This window comes from Myripristis murdjan, chromosome 22 (assembly GCF_902150065.1).
Source record: "Myripristis murdjan chromosome 22, fMyrMur1.1, whole genome shotgun sequence".
Lineage (NCBI taxonomy): Eukaryota > Metazoa > Chordata > Actinopteri > Holocentriformes > Holocentridae > Myripristis > Myripristis murdjan.
Genome location: NC_044001.1, coordinates 20807283 through 20814438, shown reverse-complemented (window position 1 = coordinate 20814438; position 7156 = coordinate 20807283). Strand labels below are relative to the sequence as shown.

General features: G+C 44.5%; 1 long non-coding RNA gene across 1 annotated transcript in view; it reads left to right on the top strand.

Annotated features, from left to right (window-relative positions):
- LOC115354460 (uncharacterized) overlaps positions 1–667 on the top strand; it is a 37006-nt gene extending 36339 nt beyond the window's left edge. The window contains exon 3 of the long non-coding RNA XR_003927777.1: positions 1–667. This exon is cut by the window's left edge and continues 132 nt beyond it. This is a non-coding gene — a long non-coding RNA (uncharacterized LOC115354460).
- Positions 668–7156: the final 6489 nt, after the last annotated feature.

The following is a 7156-nucleotide window of genomic DNA, read 5'->3' as shown; positions in this document are numbered from 1 at the left end:
TAATGAGATAAGGCCGCTTATCAAGGCGGCTGCTGATAGTGGTCTCATTTATTCCTGTGCCTGGCACCCAAGCAAGTGACAAAAAACTAATGAGGAGGAGTTTGTATGTAGGCTCAGGTCTAAGGGAAGTGAGAATCGCTCATCTGCAGTTCATCAGCCCATATCTGAGATGGCCTCGGCACTGTCACTGACTGGGTAGCACCAAGACACTCCACATAACAGCACACAGGCTCGCTGGAAAACAAGAGCCACCAAGTTTGGAGGAGATAAGAAGCAACCCCCCCCTCCAACACACACACACACACACCCACCCTTCTCTCTAGCATCTTTCTTTTAACAGCTCCTCTCTTCTCCACTGCTTTAATGGTGATGCTAATTGCTTGGGTTGTTTAGGTGTGAGGAACGTAGGAGTGTGTGTATGAAGCTCTTTATGTTACACCTCTGGCATATGTGTGTGTGTGTCTGCATCTTCTCTCTTTTGTTTGTGTGTGTGTTTAATTTTTTCACAGAACACAGAGAAAATAGCTCTACCCCCTCCCCACCCCCCCACCCCCTATAAAAACAGTTTAAGAATATTTTCTGTTGTCAGTCAGATCTCTGTATTTTTAAATGCTTTAAGGATTAATCTTCATAAATACATGTTTGAGATTTCAGTGAGAAATTACAAAATGCAACACACTCTGAATTATGCTTTACAAAAAAAAAGAGAAAAAAAATTGTGTCATATCATAATAAATAGTTGTTGGTTGAAGAGAGATATATAAAGGGGTTTCTTTTTCTTGTTTAAATTAAAATGCGCTAGCTCTCCACTGCTTGCGTCCGCTTTACCATAAGGCAATGTAATAATTACTGGCCTTAAATAATAAAAGGGTTGTTAATATTTCCTTATCAGCAATACCACAACATTATAATGAAACGGCCCTTTTAAATAATACTTTTGTTGTGAAGCAGCAGCACATTCTTGTAATGCATTTGAGGCAGGAAGAAAAAAAAAAAAACCTGAAGTGAATTGAACTGTGAATTCTCCTGCATGGACTGTGTGTAGAGTAGCAGGAAGTGTGTGCCTTTTGATTTAGAGTATAAAAGTAAATAATATTTGTACATCTAACACATACTCGAAGTGAATGAGCAGCCCGTGAATGTGTTTCTATGAGCAAGTGGAGAGCTCTACAGACTTTAAAGCCGGAGCCCAATTAAGCCTCGCCTCATCGGGAGAGGGAGAGGAGCTGAAAGCTGAATACATAAGATAATGCAGCCGCACTAAAGCAGCCGGCTCGCTCAGTGTAAAATTAGAGAGGGAAGAAAAAAATCTTGATAAAGAGAGAAGAAAAAGCACAGACAGACAGTAGGGGAAAGAAGAGGAAAAGAAGTTCCTTTAGGCCAATTCCCTTTGAAACTGGTTAACCAAATACAGCTATTCATATTCAACACAATTAATAGTGTCTCTTTCTTGTTCAGACGGCACATCATAACGGGCAGAGGCGAAGAGAGAGAAGAGGATTTCTTTCTCCCTCCAAATTGTACCCAATTTAAGGACAAAGCAGTACCCTTTAGCTCCCCAGAATAGTCACACTCATAAAAGAAGACTGACAGTCGACATCCAAATCTCATTCAAGGACGCAATTTCCAAATGCTAATCATAATCTGCAGATGTTGGCCACTGATACATCCATTTATTTATTTATTTTAGAGGCAAGTCTGTGCCCATTTGGAAGGCGTGTGAAATTTGAAACAAAGAGGGAAAATCCCTTCTTTTTGAGGCATGTTGAACACAGTCAGCGTGCAAGACCAGCCACAGCGTGGACATCTGCACCATCTTCAGAGGTTCTGTGCTCGCACGCACGCATGCACGCATGCATGCACGCGGGCACACATGCACACACACAGAAAAAGTCAGACATTAAGGCGCACGCACAGAAGGAAATGCACACACACACACACGCACGCCCATCTCCCTCCTGTCTTTACCTCTCTTGCTCTCTCTTTCTCTCTGGGTCTTTTTAGAGTACCTCAGATGTGTCATCAGACGTTGGTTTCCATCTGAACTTGAGGAAAGAAAGAAATACTTGACAGAAAGGTATATAAAAAGAGGGCACTCCGGATTTTTGACATTCTTCGTGCAGCTGCTTCAAAATGAGTAGGATGGAGAGGCAAGGAAAAGCAACTCCAAGATGTGTTTTTGTTTATTTGTTGCCTTTTCTCCCGCTCCTTTTTCAGGGGGATGGAGGCGAGCACGAGGCCACAGCGCACTCATCCTTGTATAGAGGGACTCAGTGCAGGGCCGTGAAAGAGAAATAGGCATGTCTAAATGAATTCGGGGATCTGGTCTATTCAGCCAAACTCAATAAAAAGGGTAACCCCTTTTTTTCCCATTTAGATACAAAATGCAAGGTGAAATTTTCTAGCTGCACAGCTCATCATTTTAGTTACATTAAATATGCTGCAACCTTCAGTAGGTAAATACATACAGCCATCATAATATAGTCAGACATAAAAGTTTGCCAGTAAAGTTATTAACTGTGATAATCGTGATTTTTTGCTGAATCTTATTAGATGGATTCAAATCATAGCTTGTATTGAAATGACTTATGTGTTTGTTATGTACCTCAGAATTTCAAATGATAGCCTTATCCCCATTTCAGTTTTTTTCTTTTCTATTCTTCTTTTTTCTTTCTTCCTTTCTTCCTTTCGTTCTCTTTCTTGCTCACTTACTTATTTGCATGTTTATTTTATTTTTGTAATTAATTTCTATCATTCAGCCGAATTATTTTACATTCCAATATAAATACTAACAGACACAAGATTACAAGTGAGTAACATAAGAGCTAATATCATTATTGATCGCTCATTACTGATCGACTGTTTTTGCCTACATAACTATTCACACTGCATGACATTAATCCTTCTTATAGTCATTACTCTCTTATGGAGCCCACTGTGACTCAGTGTGGCTAATATTTTCCCACAAAAACCACTGATTAGGGTGGCACTGGACAAATTATTTTTCTAGTGCCATTTGCTATTTTTCATGGTCGCTTAGAGGTGATGTATAGATGCTTGTTTCCTTTTGAAGGCGGTCTCTGGACATTTCCAGAGCCACTGTTGGCTCCTGTCTCTCTTTGTTGACTTTGTCCTGCCTCTCCCCACCAATAAACAATCCTCCCAGCTGATAGCTTGCCAGGTTCTGTTTGAAACAATCAGCACTCGTGCCCCTCTCAAGCATGCCAGGCCAATCAAAAGGCAGGGGAAGACAAACAGAGCGGTGCAGCTGTCCTCCGAACAAAGTGAAGCACTTCCGGGGCCAGTGAGAAGGAGTGGGCTGCTGGGCGCACCCTAAATGGACCATTGTGCTCTCCCAGAAAAACTCTCAGGATCACACAGCACCCAATTGTGTGCCGAATGCCCCCCGCTCCTCCTCCCCATACCTACAAATTACACATCTACCTCCATCTCCAAACCCTTTCTCCTTATTCACTTATTCACTCTCCCTCTCTCCGCTGGTCGATGAGCTGTCTTAAGGGAGGAGGAAAAGGTCCACCCTGCTGGAAATGGATGGAATGGCTCCAGTCGTGGCTTGAGCCCCATCCAGGCCCCAACACCCCCTTCTGTCACCCTCTCCTCTCCACCCTTCTCGCTTCCCCAGTCAGCAGCAGACTATGGGTGAGGCAGACTCCACATGTCTAGCCGCCAAAACACTCAACATGCCACAGCAGTCTGACGGGCTGCTGAAAGCGGGTTTGCATTTTAATATTCAGTGCACCAATTCATTAACATTCTATTCTGTCCCACAATGGAGACTGGAGAGGCTCTGACCCTCCAGTTTCCCCGATCAAGGTCAGTAACTAAGAAAATAAAATCTGCATTCCAGCCTGGCACACAATTGCATCTTCCAGCCCTGCCATATCCCCGCTTAAGAAAATAAAATCCCCCCCCTCCCTCATATGATGAACGCATTCATCATGTTCTCAATAGGGGCAATTTGGAATGAAAAGAGTGTGCTTCAAAAGTAAAAATTATTATTTTGATCTTGCAATATGAAAGGCAATTTCATCTTCAGGACAAGCATTCTGCGCAGTACTTCTGTCATTACAGTGACCCCTGTAAATTACAGATTTGTTAAAGGTTGAAGCTTTCTATTCAGGCTGCACCATGCCCCTGTGTATACACACACACACACACACACACACAAACACACACAGGGGTCTGCAAAGGCTCTCTCTAAAACTTCATGTGTTCCTGGAGTTCACACCAGTAGGCGCCATGCTACGCAGTGTGTCCTAAAACGGTCCCTCCTGCTAGTTATGTCCCTTCACATATGGGCACATGCACACATAGAGTCGAGGGAATAAATCTAGCCGACTGGTCGATGATGTGATTGCTTGGTGTGACAAAGAGTGAGCATGTTGCTAACACGTTCCCTGTCAGGAGAGAGGCTATATGTGGGCAGACACAAAGCCTCATTAAAATACATACAGAGCCGGTGCTGCTCCGGTGGGTGGGAAAGATGCTCCATCAAGATGTCGTTACAACAAGGCTGTCTCCACCCACTGGCATGTATCTCCCTCACACTGTCCTCCCCCCATGCCTGGACGGCACAATGGTAGGCTCCTTTATAGCTTGTGTGGGCCATTCCCTCCATTCCCTCCGAGGTCAGGGCCTAATCCTTTGGGAGTTCTCACATTGTGTTTTAGTGAACGGGGGTCAAACTGTTTGAAATGAGGGGGTTTAGTTAAACATCTATTAGGCAGGCCCAGTGTGTTGGGGTGCGCTTGATTTATGTGCAAAGCTGTTGTGCTCAGCTGTCCCAATACTCTACAGCGTATTGGGCTGCATGTTCTTGTATGTCACTGTGAACAAAAAAATCCCACGGCATACGTCATGCCATATAATACACACTGACCCAGCGTTCACCTTAACACATGTCCAACTGCACACATCATGCGTGCTATCATCCCACTTGGACAGGGGGAATATGTTTCGAAATAGCTCACGTGCCCATCGTCTGCTTTGCCACTGAGAGGCCCTGTGCCAGGCGGTGCTTAGCAAAACAGGAGAAAAAAAAAGTAAAGAATAAAAGTTGAAAGTGTAGCTGTGTTGTCCGTGGTGCAGTGCAGGCCAGCTGCCCTGTTAGCAAGGCTGACATTCAAAGAGAGTAGGGATGCCGACCACAATTCCACAGCCCCCTGCTGCGAGAAGACATTTCGCATGGTGGCCGAGTGCTTTGATACAGCTCTTGTGATCCTCGCTGGCATGGCTTTGAGAAAGCTCACACACAGCACAGAGCACAGGCCATCACTATTATATACCATTTGAACACACTGCTTTTTATATATTCTAGAATTTCCCATTATTATAGTCCAGAAGTCAGCCTCGTTCAGCCGTGCGGTAAATGTGTGTTTGTATTTGGCTTATTTCGGGGGGCTTTGTTTTTGTATTCATGCCAATATTTGGCTTGATCTCTGCTGCCCATTTCTGAGATACATAACAAATTCATTACAGTGCATACATGGAAATGCAGTGTCTCAAAATAGTGTCTATGCCAATGACAGATAATGCTCCCTCTTGTCTTGCTGTTACAGTAATTGTCATAACCAAATAGAAAATAATCAAAATATGGAACCGTCCTCACACCACCCATTAATTGCAAGCCTGTCTCTATAACAGTGAAATGTGACTGCAAGCAATAAGCAGTAATTCAGGTTAGTGAATATACAACACGCACTCAAGACTAAAGGCAAACAAGCTCCACTAATTACCGAGGCACTATACAGTCATTTTTCTGAGCAAGGGCTACAAAATGGTTGCCTATTACTTCACTCTCCCCGCACCAAATGCTTAAGATAATGACCAGTTACTAATTGGTGCTTATACCTTATATCAGTTTGTGCAGAATATAATTGCAGCTATTATGGTGCTAAATAATCATTGGAATTAGCATCTTTTAGCAAAAACCGTGCTAAATAGAAGTATGGAGCATTTTCCAGGAAGAGGTCTCGGTGTCGATGCACTGCCGGTTGATTCATCATTAACTAGAGGGTTCAGGGCAGAGGGAATGCCTTTCCTATCATACTGTGGTGTCAGTGCATCTTCTGTACCAGCTAATGGAGGCACTGATGTAGCACATTTGTGTGTGTGTGTGTTGGTGTGCTTGCATGTTTGTGTGCCTTCAGTGGTATATCCAGGCATTTTTTATGCATAATGTCTGTGTGGGTGCATGTGTGCATGCACGCCTTTGTGTTGGTGTAGATGTTTGTGTATGTGTGCGTGAAGTGCAAAAAAAAAGGCAAAAAAAAAAAAAAAAGGAGGGAGGTCTATATTCCATGCAGATCACGCTCCCCATGCTTCAGCAGCTCCTCCTTTGTGTTGGCTCTTCCGTCAGCTGTTGACTTCCTAAGTGTCTCAGACAGCCGTGTTTCTGTCTGCGCCTCTGTCCACTGCCTTGTCCCGCTCACATTTCTGAAGTCCGCTGACTGCTAATGGCCGTGTCCAGACAAAGAGCCCACTCTGTGGCCACTCTGTGGGGCCGGGCCAGAGGCCAGGGACCACCACGGGGAGGGGGCAGGGAAGTGGAGGCTCTGAGAGCTGGGTGTGGGAAGAGGGAGGGGTGGAGCTGGGCAGAGCACCCGGCACTGCCTGTCTCTCTGCACCCATGTCACGCCTGTGTGACAACCACTCCTCTGTGCTTGTTTGAACTGTCCTTCCCAATTAGCGCTAATAAGTCCCACTGTAAGGATGAGCAAGCATAGTGGGCTCAATCACCCCCCAGGTCGCGTACACACACAAACACATTTGCACACAAGAAGCAAAACACAAACACACACGTTCTCTGTTCCCCCCTAAGCTTAACAGCCCATGGAAATCCCAGGAGCACAACCCCGCTAATAGACACAGAAAGCCCAAAACGCATCTCGTTCCCAGCAAACAAGTGCCAGTAAAGAGGCAAATTAATGACAAGTCGTTTGAAGGGTTTGCCTAAGAATAATTTTACTCAGGCGTCTCACCACCACTGAAGAATTGATTAGATCCCTGCTCAATCAAAGTGCCTGAATCAATAAAGAGAGGCAATGAGCGGAGTAGGCATGCTCTAGGCCAATTTATTCACAGCATCACTCTAACATAAGAGTCAGAAGGAGAGAGAGAGAGAGGGAGACAGAGA